Source organism: Hirundo rustica, chromosome 4 (assembly GCF_015227805.2).
Source record: "Hirundo rustica isolate bHirRus1 chromosome 4, bHirRus1.pri.v3, whole genome shotgun sequence".
Lineage (NCBI taxonomy): Eukaryota > Metazoa > Chordata > Aves > Passeriformes > Hirundinidae > Hirundo > Hirundo rustica.
The window spans coordinates 68,468,228-68,485,190 of NC_053453.1; the positions used below are offsets into that span (position 1 = coordinate 68,468,228).

Consider the following 16,963-nt stretch of genomic DNA (forward strand, 5'->3'; position numbering starts at 1 on the left):
CAAGTAATTCTGTCTGCTCTATTGTGGCCAGAAAGTCAGAGCCTGTAGAATACACACGCAAGCAAGTACAAGAAGAAAATAACCCCCCCACACCCACCCAGCCAACCAAACCAAACCGAAATCAAGATCAACCCCCGCAAAAAATGCACAACCCACCCCCAACCTAAACCAAACAACCCCCCCCAATCCAAAACAACCTCAAATACCGCCCCCCCAATTTATACAGCAAGTCAAATATTTAAAGAAATAACACTTAAGAAATCTAAAAGCTTAACTTCTCATACTATATTTAATTATTCCCTTGTATTTTAAATATTTTCCTTGTATTTCCATATATTATACATGCATAATTTTGGGATACCAGTTCTGCTGGCACACATTTTCCCCAATCTTTCATTGTGCTGTGGAAATGCTAACATCCTAATTTCTATGTCTTACAGCATCAACACTGCATATAAAGCACCTTTACAAAAGCAAACAAAAAAAAAAAAGGCACACACTCTTAAATAAAATGTGGATGATAACCTGGGACATACCAAGCCTACAGGGTAGTAATTTTTCCTCTAAGAACATATGGGGGTATGATAATCCCAGAACACTTTCAAATCTAGATATTGGATACAAAGAGTGCCCTGCTGTGGACTGTCAATAGTTTTTGCTAGAATGATCCTTAGTTGCTGAAAAGGAAAGCAACCCCCAAATCATTGTCATTGGAAAGACAACTGTGACACTGAACATTCCAAATGAACAGCCCCCATTCCTTTAAGAAAGGATCACCAGCTTCTATCAATAATGAATCATCTAGGCTCTGAATAACAATCACAGCATTTGCATACTTGGTAATTCATGTGAGAAAAACTATCTTTCTAACATGTAAACATAACCTACTACCAAGTATTAGAACTGAAAGGATGAGCAGGATTGTCATGACTTCAGCTACGCTGCATGGTAACCGATGAAGTAAGCAGACTAAGCATTTTGCAACATCTAGAGTAAGATGGGAACATAATACATAGGACTGTTTTAATAAGGCATGTGGGAATACACAAATAACTCATTTCTATCTTCTCTAGTAACACATGCTCTTAGGAAGGGCTGTCCCCCCAAAACGATCAATCTAGATATAAAGACAAGTATGGTGTGCAACATAATTTTTAAAGGTCTGTAGCTGTAGCAGGATACCAGACTAAATCTTAAGCAGATCTATTCATGTTATCACAACTGCGACCTAATAAATTAGAAGCAAAAACCCCCTTCTTGCTACATGAAAACAGGTGCCCAATATCAAAGGGCAACAATGGTAAGGACCTTAAAATACTATCATTTGTTCGAGGTTTTCTCCCTTAGATCTTTTAAATGAACGACTCTGGTAAAGCAATGTCAAGGAGCAATAATCAGACACAAAATAGCCAGGTGAAAAGTCAGCACCACAGGAAGCCTAACACAGCTGATGCTGAATGCTAGCAAGCTTTTTTTGCTTCTGGAAACATTGGCACTGCAGGTTTTACCATTTTGTTTAAAAAGCTGGTATGGCAGCTTCTGAACCTTTGCTGTTAACTGTGGTAAAGAAATGAATGCTGTCATTCACCTGGCGCTGGCTTGTCTTCCTACTGCCTTAGGGGCATCCAAACACTGGGCAAACTCAGTGATTGTGAAACACTTGCAAAAACTTGCAATCTACGTGCAGAGGAGAAAGGTCTTACTTCGAAATAATAAAAAAATTCAGTTAGAAAAAAGTATCTCAAGAACTTCATGAAAGAATATGAGATTTTTCATGGAGGTTCTTAATGTGTTTTGGAGCTTAAAACAATTGTGTTGTATATCTATCTATCTATCTGATATATTTTGCACAAATGGCACTTCAAATATTGAATTTGAAGTTTTTTCTGTGCCATGCCCCTCCTATATCCAACATCTCCTTTTAAGAAAAGGGTCAGAAGAGAATCAGATATTTGATAATTCCCTGCTGTGCCACTCTCTCCTCAACCACTCAAGCAAGCAACGCATGGAACAGCAGGATGAATTCAACATGCACTAACCACAAACCCTATAAGAGGATCTTTCATTTGTGCCATATAAGTATAGTGAACTAAACCCATATGTACTTATTAATATATGACATAAAATGTGCAATAATTTACAAAAGCACGTGTATCAACATCAAAATGAAACACATAATGGGAGGAGACCTAGTGGAGCAGACAAACACAAAATACAAGCCCTCTTTACTGCTGTTTCAAAAAATATCCTTTCAGATACTGCCTAAGATATCAAGGCTAATGATTTAGAGATGTCTTGGCTCAAATATCCTGCTTGCTGGGACAGCTGTCCCTCGGAAGGACGCACTCACATCTGCAAATCACAAATTACAGTATTGCTGCTATGAATGCATAAGGTTAGGAAGAACTATCATAAGCTGCCTCGTACTTTCAAGGCAGTGATTTTGAATTATTGGAAAAACACTTATTATTCCCCTAAGGAAGCCAGGTTTCAGACACCACATAAAAAAAGCTCTTCTGGAAGAGGAAAGCAAACCTTATTAACTCCTAGTTACACCTTCAGAGAATTGAATAGAAATCCAGATGTCTTAACTCTGTAACCTATGATCCGGGTCCAGATCATCCGTACTTTTGGCTCCCATTTTACCTCAACTAAACTTGCTTTCATTGAGTTATTTTTTTGCTATATAAATACCTATTTCTGGGAGCTACTGTTCAGCTGAAACCAACAACCTCTTTCAAAAGCTCCCCCTTTATTTATCTTGGGACAACAAGAATGGTTGAAATTAATTCACAACTTCTTGGCCCAAGGTAGTGGTCCTGCCAGTTCCATGACTGAAAACACTGTTTCTTGCTGATCCTAGGTAAAAAAAGCAAAGCCTTTGATCAATACAAGATTGAGGGTCAGTCTCAGAAAATAAGCAATCCAAGAAAAAACTCACTCATGAGAAAATCCTCGTGGAAGTGCAAATAGAGGTGATGCAAAGGCATGCTCTCATTGTAGCTGGTTATTTGCTGGAATATGGTGCTGATACTTTTATATTCAAGTCGTGTTAAAAATGCTCTCAGTTAACATGCTGTTAACATGTCTGAGTTATGTATGTCACATTTTTATCACCAACAACAGTAACAGGTATATTTGCACCATGCTGGAGGAACTTCAAAGTCATTTATAAGCACTAATGATAAGGAAGCATTAATCCTTATTTTGCAGATGAGGAACAGATGTACGAGACTCTCTTGTGCTTTTTCGTGAATCACTGCAGCAGAGGCAGAAACTGAACTTGAATTACCTGCAACCTCAGTCACCTCTACATGAACAGCTTTCTGAAAAAGCATGGTAGACATGGGACACCTTCCTGAGAAGTAAACAGAAAGCAGCAACTTTCCTTGTAATCCTCTTAAAAGGCAGTGCCCAACTCCCTCCTCAAAAAACAAAAACAAACCCAAGAACAAAACAGCACGTGCTGTAATTTTAGAGAGAACTTTAGTCAGGTGGGGCAGTTTCTCTGTCACCCCTTGCTCAGTTTATGACAGCAATCCTTGCCTGTTACTCAGTCTTGTTTGGAGAATTTACTCCTTGTTATGTAACTCCAGATATTTCTTGCAGCATTGAGCTTTTACTGTACTTAGATGGGTAGGAAAGAAAGGAAGAATGACTCTACAGAAGGAGTTTCAGATACTTTATTTTTACTGCCGTACACATCGTTTCCTGAGGTATTTAGGTGTACTAAGGGCGCAATGTATCAAAATGATTGATGGATTGCATTTTAAAAATAGAAGTACTGTTCTGATACTGGGATTAACTATTATCATTAAGATATGGCAGAATTTTAAACAGCTTTGAATTTGCACCCTCTTGTGAATGTAAAGTGTCCTTCCCCATCCCCCTTGCCCATGTTACACACACGAACCAGAGCATTTCACAGAGAAACAGAGTAAATGCCACTAACTTTGCTCCTCACACAGCCAGTCCTGCATCCCTCGGACCACAGGAACAACTCCACACTGTCCCTTCAATTTCTGTCACATATTTTCAGATTGCTTTCAGCATATTTCTAGTCTACCCTGCTGCCTCTTTTTCCCTGAACAATGTTATGTGTTGCTCTACGGGAGAAGCCTAATTACAGCTGTTTTGAAGGTTCTTATTTTAAAATATCCTATCTTTTCTTGATCAAATCATGGTTATTGAAGGAGCTGCAAATAATATTTGGAATAAATGGCTGTGCTGGATCTGGTTGGGGTAGAGTTAAATTTCTTCCAGTAGCTGGTAGTGGCTGTGTTTTGGGTTTGTGCTGGAACAGTGCTGACAACACAGGGATGTTTTAGTTATTTTTTAGTTTAGGCATGCATAGAGCTGAGGCCTCTTCTGCTCCTCTCCCACCCCACCAGTGATAGATCTGGGGGGCACAAGGCATTGGGATGATACACATCCAGGACAGCTGACCCCAGCTGGCCACAGGGACATCCTGATGGTGTCACTCCAGTACACACAGCAGGTGGGAGAAGGAAGGAGGAGACATTTGGAGTGATGGAGTTTGTTTTCCCAAGTCACTGTGACCTGTGATGGAGCCCAGCTTTCCTGGGATGGCTGAGCACCTCCCTGTCCAAGGGAAGTGGGGAACAAATCCCTGGTTTTGCTTTGCTTGTGCACACACTTTTGCTTTCTCTTTTAGTCTTTATCTCATCCCAGGAGCTTTCTCAGTTTTACCCTTCCGATTCTCTGCCCGGACCCACGGCAGGGGAGGGAGAGGGGCTGAGTTGGCACCTGGGGTTAAACCACAACGGTGCCGTAAGCTGGTGGCCCCGTACAGTGTGAGCAGGTTCTGACTCAGAGCTGGGTGAGAGACCGCAGCTACAGCAGGGCCCTGCCAGCAGCACGTTCGTGCCAATAGAAAAGAACAGTTGATGGCATCTACCCAAGGTCAGCTCCTCAAATTTGGGAGCCCGCTTTCTTCCAGACACTGTAAAGTCACTTGTTTAAACGCAGCCAGTCGGCAACAATTAAACGCCTAAACAAAACATGCAGATTTGGTGCTCCCTTTGAAATCTCCCCCACGCCATGCTGTTTATTTTCTACTTCTCACAGCCTTAATTATCCAACAATCAGGCCACAAAATGGCGCTGGGAGCGAGGCAGACATTTTGTAACTGTGTCATTGAACGGGACAATGGGAACGCGCCGAGGGAAAGGCAGTGACCCAAGGGACACTCAGCTCTATGACAGCCCAGCTTCTAAGCAAACCCTTTATCTTATTTTACAGCAAAGTAAAAGCCAAGCAGCGCTGAGGAGCCACCTGACAGCATTTGGCCACTGAGCAGGCAAAAATATAGTCCAGGGCAGCCCTTTCCCAGCTATTTCACTGCAGCGAGCGCAGCTCATCACCCGTCTGAGCACAGCCTCTTTTCTGGGAGCCACATGGACTCAGGACCACCCATTGACACTGACTCAGTCACTGTAATCTTAACCACATTCTTCCCTTGAAAGTCAAGACACCAATGTTTTCTATTACAGCTCCAGGAACTTCACAGTCTTCTGCACAGCTCTGAATGCACTTGCAACATAGCCAGCAAATGAACACCCGAAGAACGGAGCCTACACCTCCATCTCTGCAAGTGACTTTTGATTTAAATGTCACTGTCTTGTGTGTAATAAGCCAGGGACAGCTAAAGCTGAACAAAGTAACGCCAGAGCTGATAAAAGCACCAAGAACTAATAAGCACATTTTTTCTTCAAGTGTGTGTCCACCAACCTCCTTGTAAAAGTATTAGCACCTGATAGAACCTAAGAAATAAACATGCAAATCTTCAGGAAAAACTGCAAAGCATATGCTACTCATTAAAGATTTAGGTACCGGTTTAGAGATTTAGGTTTAGGTACTGGTTTAGAGATATAGATATTTCACACTGCTTCCTGAGAGGAGAAGAAAACACAAACAATTTAAAAAACAAAACCCAAACCCCAAACCTACAACTTTCTAACACAGAAAAGCTGTGGTATAAATAAAAATGGCTGGGGAATTTAGCTTTCTTTTTTTTTAATGACACAGAATAAGCAAAGCAGCTGAGCTATTGGTGTATTTGGAACAGCTGATAGATGTAAAAAAACCCCAACACTCTGGAATTATATAATGCAAAAAAAAAATCATCATTATTGATTTTCATGCAGCTCTGATTTTGAGGGACTTGTAATGTAGAAATGAAACCAACGAAACAGGTAAGAGAGATAAATTTCTGTACAAAGGCACCCTGAATACATAGGATTACACAGGTACACTGAGGCGAGAAGAGTTTAGGCAAAAGCATTTCTGTTCCCTCTATTCCAATCCAGTGTGATGCTGCTACTTGATATTCAAAGGACCAGGAAGAGGTGACTGAATGGGAAGGGCTGGCCCTCAAAAGCCAAGGATAAGTGACCCTTCCCAGAGTGCAGGCAGCAGAGTGAACCAGCTACCTGGAAAAGCAGGAAGAAATGTATTTCGAAACTTTATCTCTTGGAAGAAATGGCAGAAAGCCTGACCATGTTAAAAGAAAAATACTCTGAGCCCCCAGGGACAGCAGGGTAAAATGTTCTCAGAAAAGGGAAGAATTTAGCCTACAGTTGACATACGACACGTTTCCCAGTAACTCATCTCTAAAGCTGTGGATTTAAAATCAACCTGGATTACAGCTGTCCTTTGCTTTTGTTACAAACCCCCAATATTGTGGAAAGAATTCTGAGTATTGTTACAAACTTGAAAGCAGGTCAAATTTAGCAGAAGTTCCCTATAGGCTGTGATCCTTCAGAGTTAAGATAACTCTGGTCTGAGCTGGGGGAAAAGAGCTCTGAATTAACACAAGGCTTTACACTGGATGTGTGGGAAAACTTGTGGCTTGACAAAATTTCCTTGCAAACCCAGGTGAAGTTCAGTGGTTTCTGTGATATTTCACAAAGACTGTCTGGATGCCTTTGAACTTGAAACTCAAAGCGGAATCCAGCAGCTGCAAACTTAAACACAGCAAGACAAAGATTAAGAAAAAAATGTTTGCATGAGCTCCTGGGAAGAATATACTAAGTTTCACCTGCTGACATTGGAAAAGCAGAAGTCTAAACCCTCCAGTTCCACTTCAATTTAAATAAAGACAGTAGGGAGGGGTGGCAGAGGCACATTTGTTACATTTATGACTTACCTAAGAGAGGTGGCATGAAGGAAACTAAAGAAAAGTAAAGCACTGTAAGCAGAAAAAGAGAAAGTAAAGTGAGATGATTACAGACAGATGAGAATAAGGATTAAAAACCAGCCCACAAGTACTGGGAAAAAGGTTTAGAAATCATACTGAAAATCAAGGAATGGGAATAAAAAGACTAAGCATGTTACTTACGGCACATTTCTTTGACATGCTTTTTTTCTTAAGTATAGAAAACTTTTTGAGCAATAAAGAATTTTGATTCTACTGTTAAATCCCTACAGAGAGAGAGAAAAAAATCCTAAATTTTGTCAGTATGCTTTTGCTCTCTGTGGTTCCACTTCTTTGGTGAATTACTCCTTAGTCACTTGAAAATGCTGGAAATCACATATGCTGATTCTAAAATAATATTCCCTGCCTCCCTAAGTCTCCAGTTATCCTTTAACTGAGCGAAGCTGTAAGAAAAGTAGCCATTTGTATAAAATGGTCAGGCAGATCACCTCGGGGGCACAGCAGTGTTCCCACTATGCTGCCATTTCTGCCTGTCTGACTGATAGAAGTGTGGGAAAGGAGGAGCAAAAAAATATTTTGGGAAGAATCATGAAGTATCACATCTGTGGTTTTTTTTTAATTATATAGTTCTCTGTCTTTTTTTGACTAACAGATATCCTAATGGGGGAACTTAATAGTTACACAGACAAGAGAAACTGGGATTGATACAGCTATGAATAACGAGGGTTGCAGTTTTTCATTGCAAACCTGGAGAATACTAAAGTAAAAAATCGCCTGGATAAAATGAACTACAGCAACAAACCCCAGAATGCTTCCATGTTAGTTTAAGAAATGCTGGATTCACCATTATGACCTAAAGAGTCTCTTTACATTCCTTCTTTCTTTATAATTTATGTAAGACCAACTGCTGTGACAATTGAAAGAATTGCTTTAATAAGGCAATGTCCCCCTATCTTTTAAATACTGTTGGTTCCTGAGACAAAGAAATCCACCCCACAACTCCAAAGACACAAAATAATGCAACACAAAAGAAGCCAAAGGCAAAAATGAGAAGCCTGCACACTAAAGGAATTTGGTGGGGAAGGTGGTATTTCTGGTCACAACTCCAAGCACAAGCTTGCTGCCTTTTATCAGCTTTATTACTAATACCTCCTACACCTCTAACTCCATTCTCTGTCCCCATGGCAAACCAATCCAAACCTGTGTCTCCTGCCTGGGCTCCAATAAAAGCATGATGATGCATAATGCAAGTATTGCAGGGGTACAGCATTCAGTGCTGAGAGCACCAGGACACCTGAGAGCAGGTGAAATGTGCTGTGAGAGAGGCTCACAAGGGACCCTCTGCACACTGGAGCAAACAGCCTCTGAGGAGGGATGTCTCTGCAGCATCAGCTGAGGGACAGTCCTGAAGTTACAGAGACATGGAAATGTATTGGCTGCAGGAATAACCAGAGCCTGGTGGGAAATTCAGGGGGAGGAAAACGTGAACATCTTGTTTCACTGCAGTGGAATGCTAACTCTGTTTACCCTGCACACTGCCATTCTTCAGACAGGGACTCCACTACGGTGCACTTTGTGCTGGCCTGGAGGGACTCCTGCCTCTACCAAAACATCACCCAGACAGCTAAGAGTTAACAGAAAACGTACAAAAGAGAACAATCGCACATTGTCACAGGAGACGAAATTAAATATCCCAACAGACATTCCTGTTCATACGACATTCTGGCCAACAGCCTCCTCAGATACTACAGAGATAACAATGCAACCGCTTTCATTACTAATGCTAATTCAACGGGAATTTAACGGAGTAAGTAGTTTAAATCAGCATTTTCTTTTAGGAATTCTGGGCTGGCAGTAGTAACATCTGTCTCTCTGAAGTGACAACAGTGAGCTTAAGCTCCAGCTCTGGCAGTTCTGCAACATGAGGCATTGCATTACTAACCCAGAGCTAGGTAATCCTTCTCCTGCCAGCATTAATGAGTTTCCAGCTACCCAAGAGTCCTTCGAACTAAGGAGCCCAGGTAGCAGGAGTGGCAGCACAGGGGGCTGGGCCCTAGACCTGATCTCTCGTGCCACATCCAGGCACTGCCCTGGGCCCCACTCTGGATACATCCCAAGGCGCAATTCTGGCACAGATCTCGACCTCGTTGTTAATCGTGTGACAGTGGCGGTCCCCAAATGCAGCCCTGGGCTCCCCAGCAGCACAGCCTGGCTGGATCAGCAGCTGCTGGGCTGCACCAACTCCAGTTCCTTCATTGCTTTGCCCATTTCAGCGCTGGGAGCACTTGTCCTTCAAAACAGGCTTGCAGAGGACTCGCTGCCTCCCAGGGAAAGGACGTTCCACACATGGAGAGCTCTCTGGGAGAGGATGAAGCTAAGGTCCCAGGAACCCTTGTGAAGTGTCTGTAGTTAACACTTCATGCTCTCTTTTTCCCCCCCCAATAAAGTATTTGTTTTCTGAAATCCTTTAAGAACTGTGTCATTAACACAGTATTTCTGATTTTACACAGAAACTGCTTTTTGAAGATATTTTGCAGCATAAATTCTGCACAACTTAATCCATATACTTTTTTTTACTTTTAAAACCATCCCTCTCAGCAACACTATGTATTTTTGAGTAGGAATTACCTACTTTAGAATAGATTACAGTGTGATGTTCAAAATTTCCATCTTTTATTCCTTTGCAACTGTGAAAGAGTTAATCTCCCATCTTAATGGGAGTTTGCCTTTAATAAGAAAGCATTAAAACAAGCCAACAATAATAAGCTAAATGAAGGCCATTCTTTTGCTTTTTGTCAATATTTTCATAGCAACAAATAGATCAAACACAAGATATTTTTTAAGGATTTCCCCCCCACCTTGTAAGTCATAAATGCTTTGGTATATTTAATTTCAAAATGAGTTCCCTGTGGATCAGGCTAACACAACAGATTAAGAAAACCTTCCCAAACCCTGCTGCATCTTAGATGGAAAAGTACAAAAAATGTTCTTTTGCAGTTTCCCCCTGCTCCTTTTTCAACTGTTCCTCTTCCCCCCACACCAAAGGACCAAGCTGTCAATGCCAACCAAAGGTTTCTTAGTCCTATTCTGAGGCTTCAAAACACTAATACATATTTTTTCTAAATAAATGAAGGGTTTTAGACTATATTCACAGGAAAATATTCAAGTGACTATATATTTGCTATATCACACTGATACAGCTGGCATATTTAGAGACAGAAGGATCCCCCCTGCAGGATGAAAAGCAAAGGGAATACCTGTGTTTTGCGACAGTCTGCACAAGTACTACTCAGTGCCTGTTTGTGAGAGACCTAATGGACTGTTACTCTTGGATCTGTACCAGTTTTAAACCTCCCTAAGCAAGGTCAGGAGACACTTCTGCCCAGGGAGGGGTGTTTGTAAGACCTGACCAACTTTTCCATGCAAGGGCATTGGCCAGACTTTGAAAATACTCCTTTGCAATACTTGCTTGTCAAAGGGATTTCATTTGCAGACTTGAATATCCTTTCTCCTGTCCTTCTGTCCTTACTGGTTACACGACACCAAGGGCTCCTCAGTGAACTGCAGAGCACAGCTGTGCACAGCTGCTTTAGCACATGGACACCATCCTTGTCACTGGAACACGCTGGGACTTGGTTCACTGCCCCACTAGATCTGCCTGATGGTAAGTCCTGTTCCTGGAAAATGCTTCCATAAGAACTGCAAGCTCTGCTCCAGCTGTGGGCAGATGTGAGGGCAGCAGAGGCAGGGGTGGCAGCAAGAGCCCCAGTGCAGAAGGGTCCTGCCTCCCTCCTCCTGCAGCTGGACCAGAGAATGGAGGCCTATAACTAGAAGCAAAAGTGACAAAACAAGCTCTCTGTCTGATAAATCACCAACTCTTCCAGCTGGCCAAGGCAGCTGCGACGTCCCACCCGTCCCAGCCTGGGATCACCACTTCCATTGGTGCTGGTGCCACACTTGGTCCTCAGCTAAAAAGAAAATGTCCCCTCTAAACATTTTGCAAGAGTGGTAAAGGTAGTGACAAATAACTTACAAATGGCACTGCAAGATTTACCAATGTCTTGTGCAGTGCGAACACACGAAGGCTCAGGGAAGCAAAAGCGCTGGTGCAGCTCTAATCTACTGTGAATTTCAGCTTTAGCACGGACATGGTTTTGGTTACTTACCACATATTTGAAACAATTGAAGTGGCTTTTTTCTGTGTTTACTTTGGAGCCAGCTATTTTCAAGGTCACAGTCCCCGCCAAAGGAGGAAACTGTGTCTCTGAGGTATTGGGAATTAAACAGAGGAAAGAAAAAGGCACAAAGAAAGTAGCTGCCTTATAGAGAGAAATCAAATATTTTGTTTCCTTCCTTGTTCACTCTGTAGTCAAAAAAAGAACTTTACAGTAAACACTAACTCAGGTTTTTTAAAAAAATGAACATAATTCTGAATTCACAGGAATTCTTTTTTAACTCCTGGAATCCCTTTCTGATAAACTGCAATACAAAGGGACATTTCCACTTGCAGGTTTCCACTTGGCTTTTACAGTCTCAGAGCACATGCTGACCACTCTCCTGTCTGTGGTGACACATGGGGGCACCTATATCCAGTCAAGTGTTTTGTGCAGGCAGTTTTCAGAGCTGGAGATACAAATGAGGAGGCAGAGGGGAGGCAGCAAATGTTTTGAGAGCCTTGGAAAAGCCAGTCGAGACAGAAATCAGACACTGCAGAGGGCACCAATTTTGCCGTGACCACAGAGTTTTGTGGCAGGAACCAGAGGAAACCAGTGCCAAAGGGATGGTGAGGGAAAGGATGGGAGTGAGAGAACAGAGGATGCAAAGACAAGCAAGGAATTCCACCCTCGGAAGAGCAGGACCTACTGGTATCAGACTGCAGCCTGCCCTGTCCCTGGTACAGGAGGTGACACAACATTTCACCACAGCAGAGCTCCACTCTGTATCTGATGCCAGGAATTAACTCTGGAGCCTTAGGTCTTAAATAACGCAGAGAAGGATCAAAGCCAGCAGCTATATGAAAAGAGGCTTCTTTCATAACTTAAGTGCTCATTTCCAAAATACCAATGTTATTTATTTAAGTAACTATGACCTTTTTTGATGCACTTCTAATGTAAATGCTCACGTGTGGTTGTCAAAAGAAAATCATGATAATAAAATCACACCTTAGATCAGGAGTTGCCCAATTAACTTTGCTGGGATAGCATCCCTATAGAAACAGATTTGCACTGTAGCTCTTTGAGGCAGGGGTTACAGCTGTTTCCAATTCTGCCCCAGGCTCTGCACTTGCAGAAGACAAATGCATTTGGAGCCATTTTGCAGATGCTTTTTTCTCATGCAAGTACCACGAGAAATACACCAAGACTCTGGGAATCCCTCCTTCTGCTGGCCTCTGCTGTTCTTGTCATAGCCCACATTTTGGTGGATGCCTGTTCCTCCAGCTGTAGTGCCAAGAAGAGTTATTTTGAGGTGCAGAAGATGTCTTCCATGGCTCTAATTAAACACACACAGGCAGGGAACAGCATGTACATACCAGTCCAGAGGACATACAGTGTCAACTAGAACCGGAACAGTTTCACTGGAACAACATCAGGAAGGCCAGGAAGTGAAGGAAGACTCTTCCATGCCTTGACAGTGGTGCAGGACATCATCTGTTCCTTATGTAGATGTCAGCAGCAAGATACAATGATTGAGGGAGTGTCATTAGTATCTACTTATTACTTGGGCCAAACTGGGATACAGAACAGCAGTTCTTGAATAGAAGATGATAGACCCTTGGGTGAAAAATGGGCATGGGAAGTATATACAAGAGTTCTGTGAGTGAAAAAATAAGAATTTATATGAGTTACTTCTTCAAAAAGGGTGTGCTCTGTCCCACACCCAGGTATCACAGTAAGGACACAGCTTCTGTTTCAGTTGTTTCTCAAATCTGGGACATTAATAAAAACGGGACAGGAACACATGACAACATAAGATAATTTTCTCTCCAGAAATTGTCTTTTAGACACCTATGCAATTTACCTTTAGGTGATATCTACACCTAAATGGTGTAGGGTTCATTTACACTTGCTGTATTTATTTTCCAGTGACATCAAAGAGCTATGCAGCCTTTTTTTAAAATCACCTGCACTGATACTTTGTAACACACGTGTATTAATGTAAGGAAGCAAAAATACACATCAGAGCTGACTGCTGCTGGTGGGAAGGGAAAATGCATGACTTCTCAACCCTAAGCAAACACGTTAGTAGGCTTTAATAATGTCAAGAAATTTTGTTAGCTGTATTAGCACCACTAAAGAGTCCTCTAGGTATAAAAGAACCAAACATGCAGAATGATAGCATCAATACATTTAAGAACTAATAGTATGAACTATAGAGCTAACAGCTATATGGTTACCACTTTAAAAACCAAGCTGTCAAGGATTCAAGAAAAAGATTAAAACCCCATAAATCATATTTGCTAGTGAATACACAAGAGTTATGTTTTGTTTTGGGACTTGTTTTATTTAAATTCTGCTGCAATCAATACATATTTTGGAAAACAATGAAAAACTCCTCAAGCAGATGATATTCCTCAATGTTTGAACATGAGAATATTCCCCTTGACATCCTGAGGTAATGCAGGCTCATCAAGAAAGATGTTCTAACTGAAACAGGTGAATTAATAACTCTAAAAGAAGGTGGAAGTTGCACAGATAGGAAGAGCACTGTGTTTATACTTGACCAAACCCAGTATGCCACGCTGAGGCACTGTGGAGTTTTCCACAAGTTTAGGCTGTGGCAGGACGTTCTAAGCCTTCCTTGTATGGAGGTTTGGTCTTCTAGGCCTCTGAAGGAAGAAACACTTTCCAAAATGTGAACAGTCTACTGTGCTTTTTAGCAATGTTTCTTGAAAGTACATTTTAGGTACAAAGAGCAGAAAAAAATATATCTGTTACCACAAATGATCACTTCCTCAACTTCTTAATGCACGTTATGTGACTTACCAAAATCCTTCTGGTTTTGAGTCATACTACATCAAGTCTCCCTTGTTGGCTTTGACATCATACCTGGAGCAGCCAATGGTTAGCAGTTTCTGATTTGAGTGTCATCGGCGCAACTGAAATAAAGAACAGAATATTGTTCAGAATTACTTTTATTCTCCATGCCTCAAGGAACACAAGCACTTGTCCAACTTCAGTACTGATGTATTTGAAAATCTCAGTGAGCTGTTAAAGACAGCACCCCGCTCATCAGAACCCAGTACCAAATGATTCCACACATGATGGACCTAAGTGAAGGCAACTTCAAAATAAGGTCTCATCTATGAAATCTTCTAACTGGTAACACTTGCTGTTCAGCTGGTGTCCAAGAGTAAGTCTGGAGCCTGGTTTTAGTAGCATGCTGTTCAAAATATGATTATTGCTTAAAAAAAATTGATTTTTTTTATTTATGATTCTCAAGATTTTCCCTGTCACTACTTAAAAAACTTATGAAAAAATGCCACACTTGTATTTATGAACAGCATGGCTCACGCACCTTCATATTGACTGCAATATGTTACTAAAGCAAAAATCTTCAGCTTTTTGTAGCTGAACCTTGTCAGAATGCAATGCAGCAACCCAAAGCACCCATCTCATTTAGCTCCATGGCCTTGATTTTATACAATTTTAAATGATTTTATACATTAATAACCTGATCACTATTTTTACTGAAATCAAAACAGAGTCCATATGAGCTGATACTGGAATAATGAATCTCTGACACTGCATGGCAATGTCAGAGACAGAAAACAATATTCTGGTGGGCTCTGCAGCAGTTGTGTAACTTACACCTTGGAGCTTTCTAAGCTGCCATAAGATTATGTGATGCAAAAAAAAATCCTTTTGCATTGAATGCAAGAGACTAACTGGTGGGGAAAAAAAATCATCCACCTGTTACACTATGCTTTGTTATCTGGGAACAATCCCAAATTTCCCCTCAGGACTGTTAAAAGGTCCTAACAGAGTTTTTCAGAGCATTTGAGATTATATAATTTAGCTGTAAAATCCCATTTTGGATGCAATAATGTTTGCTGTATCTGGAATTACTGCAAGCATCCTGGAAACGGAAGTAAGAACACACCAACACACCATCTTCCTCTGCAAGAAGGTTGCTGAGAAGGTAGTTTTACCTTCAAGTGACCATGACTGCTCTTATTAAGCAGGACGCATTATAATCATGGTCTTTTCTATCATCTTCTGGTCTTGTATCACAAGTACCCAACCTGGAAATTGTCACTGGCAAAATAACTTTTAATTAAGAAGGAAAGCACATCCATAATGGAATCTGAATTGTGCTTTGCCGCTTCTGAAACTCCCCAATGTACTGATTCCAAGATGAGATGGGCTTCCATTTTGGTAAGCAAGTACCAGCTTTTTAACTTATTGTCAGCCTGCAGCAGCTGCTGCATTATTCACATGTTCTTTCACCTTGCCCAAGGTGAAGTTCATTATTCTGTAAGGATTAAAGGAGTTTCCATGGGGCATGCTAGTAGCCAGGTAGGGGTCAGTATGTTCTCTCAAGTAAAAAGTGACAGGACAAAAAGAAACAGCATCAAAGTTGTGCCAGGGGAGGTTTAGGTTGGATAACAGAAAAAATTTCTTCATGGAAAGAAGAAATTTTTCATTTCTTCATGTCGAGCATTGGAACATTCTGCTTGGGGTAGTGGTGGAGTCACCATCCCTGGAGGGATTTAAAAGGTGTGTAGGTGGGGACATGTTTTAGTGGTCACCTTGGCAGTGCTTGGTTAAGGGTTGGACTTGGTATGAGAAGTCTTTTCCAGCCTAAAGGATTCCATGGTTCTGTAACTGTATGGCAAAAAATTATAACATTTCTTATATTCCTGAATTTCTAATGACATAAAGTGGTATTAATAAAATAGTCCTAGGGCAAGCTAGGGCAAGCACTCACCAAAACACCAGAAAAAAAATTGTTCTGATGCAGCTTAATATATACAAAACCATTCAAAATTCACCTGATTCTATCCCCCAAGTTTGCCCCAAAGAGGGCAAACCAGGAGGAAAGGTTCTCAGGTATAACTCGTGATGAGCACCCGTGACCACAGGCACTGACCAGGCACCACCCTTGTCACTGCCCAGAGAATGCACAGGTGAGTGAAGAGTCAGAGCCCAGGATGTCTGTGTGCCTAAGCAGCCTTGCCCCATGCACTGGGACATGAGGAGAACCCTTGCCTGGGCTGGAGCACTTGTGGTGGCACCCATGGTCTGGCTATGAAGAGCAGAACACTCCACAGGGTGCTTTACTGTGATTGAATCTTTAAGGGAGGAGTAGTCTTTAATCTTGCTAATGACATTTTCTAGGAACTGCTTCAGAGACATTCTTTCATGTGAGAGGCTGAAACGGTAAGGGTTAATGACTCAAACGATGGGCCATTTGCCAAAGCAGCAGGTGCTTTGCTGAGCCCCCCAGCCAGAGCAGGGAGAACTTTTGGGTGTGTGGTGGGGAAACTCCTGGTCTGCAGAAGCAGGGCCCAGGGGCAGAGGAGGTGAGCACCCACCACGGGAAGGTGACCATGAGAAACCTACCTTCGTTTAGCAACAAGCTGGTTTTGAGCCAGATAAGGGAAAAGGTAGATAAGAAGCAGATCTGCGAGGTGGAACGGTGCTTTTGATCACGGCAATGTCCTCCCTTACACAAGGGCTCAGGTGTAAAACTCCACCCGACCCTGGGCAAGACATTCACACGGAGGCCTCAGAGTTTCCATCCCTTCTGATGGGGGGCATAACCGGCTCAACTGCACCGACCTGA

The 16,963-nt window shown here is 41.9% G+C and overlaps 1 long non-coding RNA gene across 1 annotated transcript in view; it reads right to left on the reverse strand.

Annotated features, from left to right (window-relative positions):
• LOC120752004 (uncharacterized) overlaps window positions 1-16,963 on the reverse strand; it is a 74,286-nt gene that overhangs the window by 22,508 nt on the left and 34,815 nt on the right. Inside the window, exon 4 of the long non-coding RNA XR_005700569.2 lies at window positions 14,161-14,273. This is a non-coding gene — a long non-coding RNA (uncharacterized LOC120752004). The remainder of the gene's footprint in view (window positions 1-14,160; window positions 14,274-16,963) is intronic.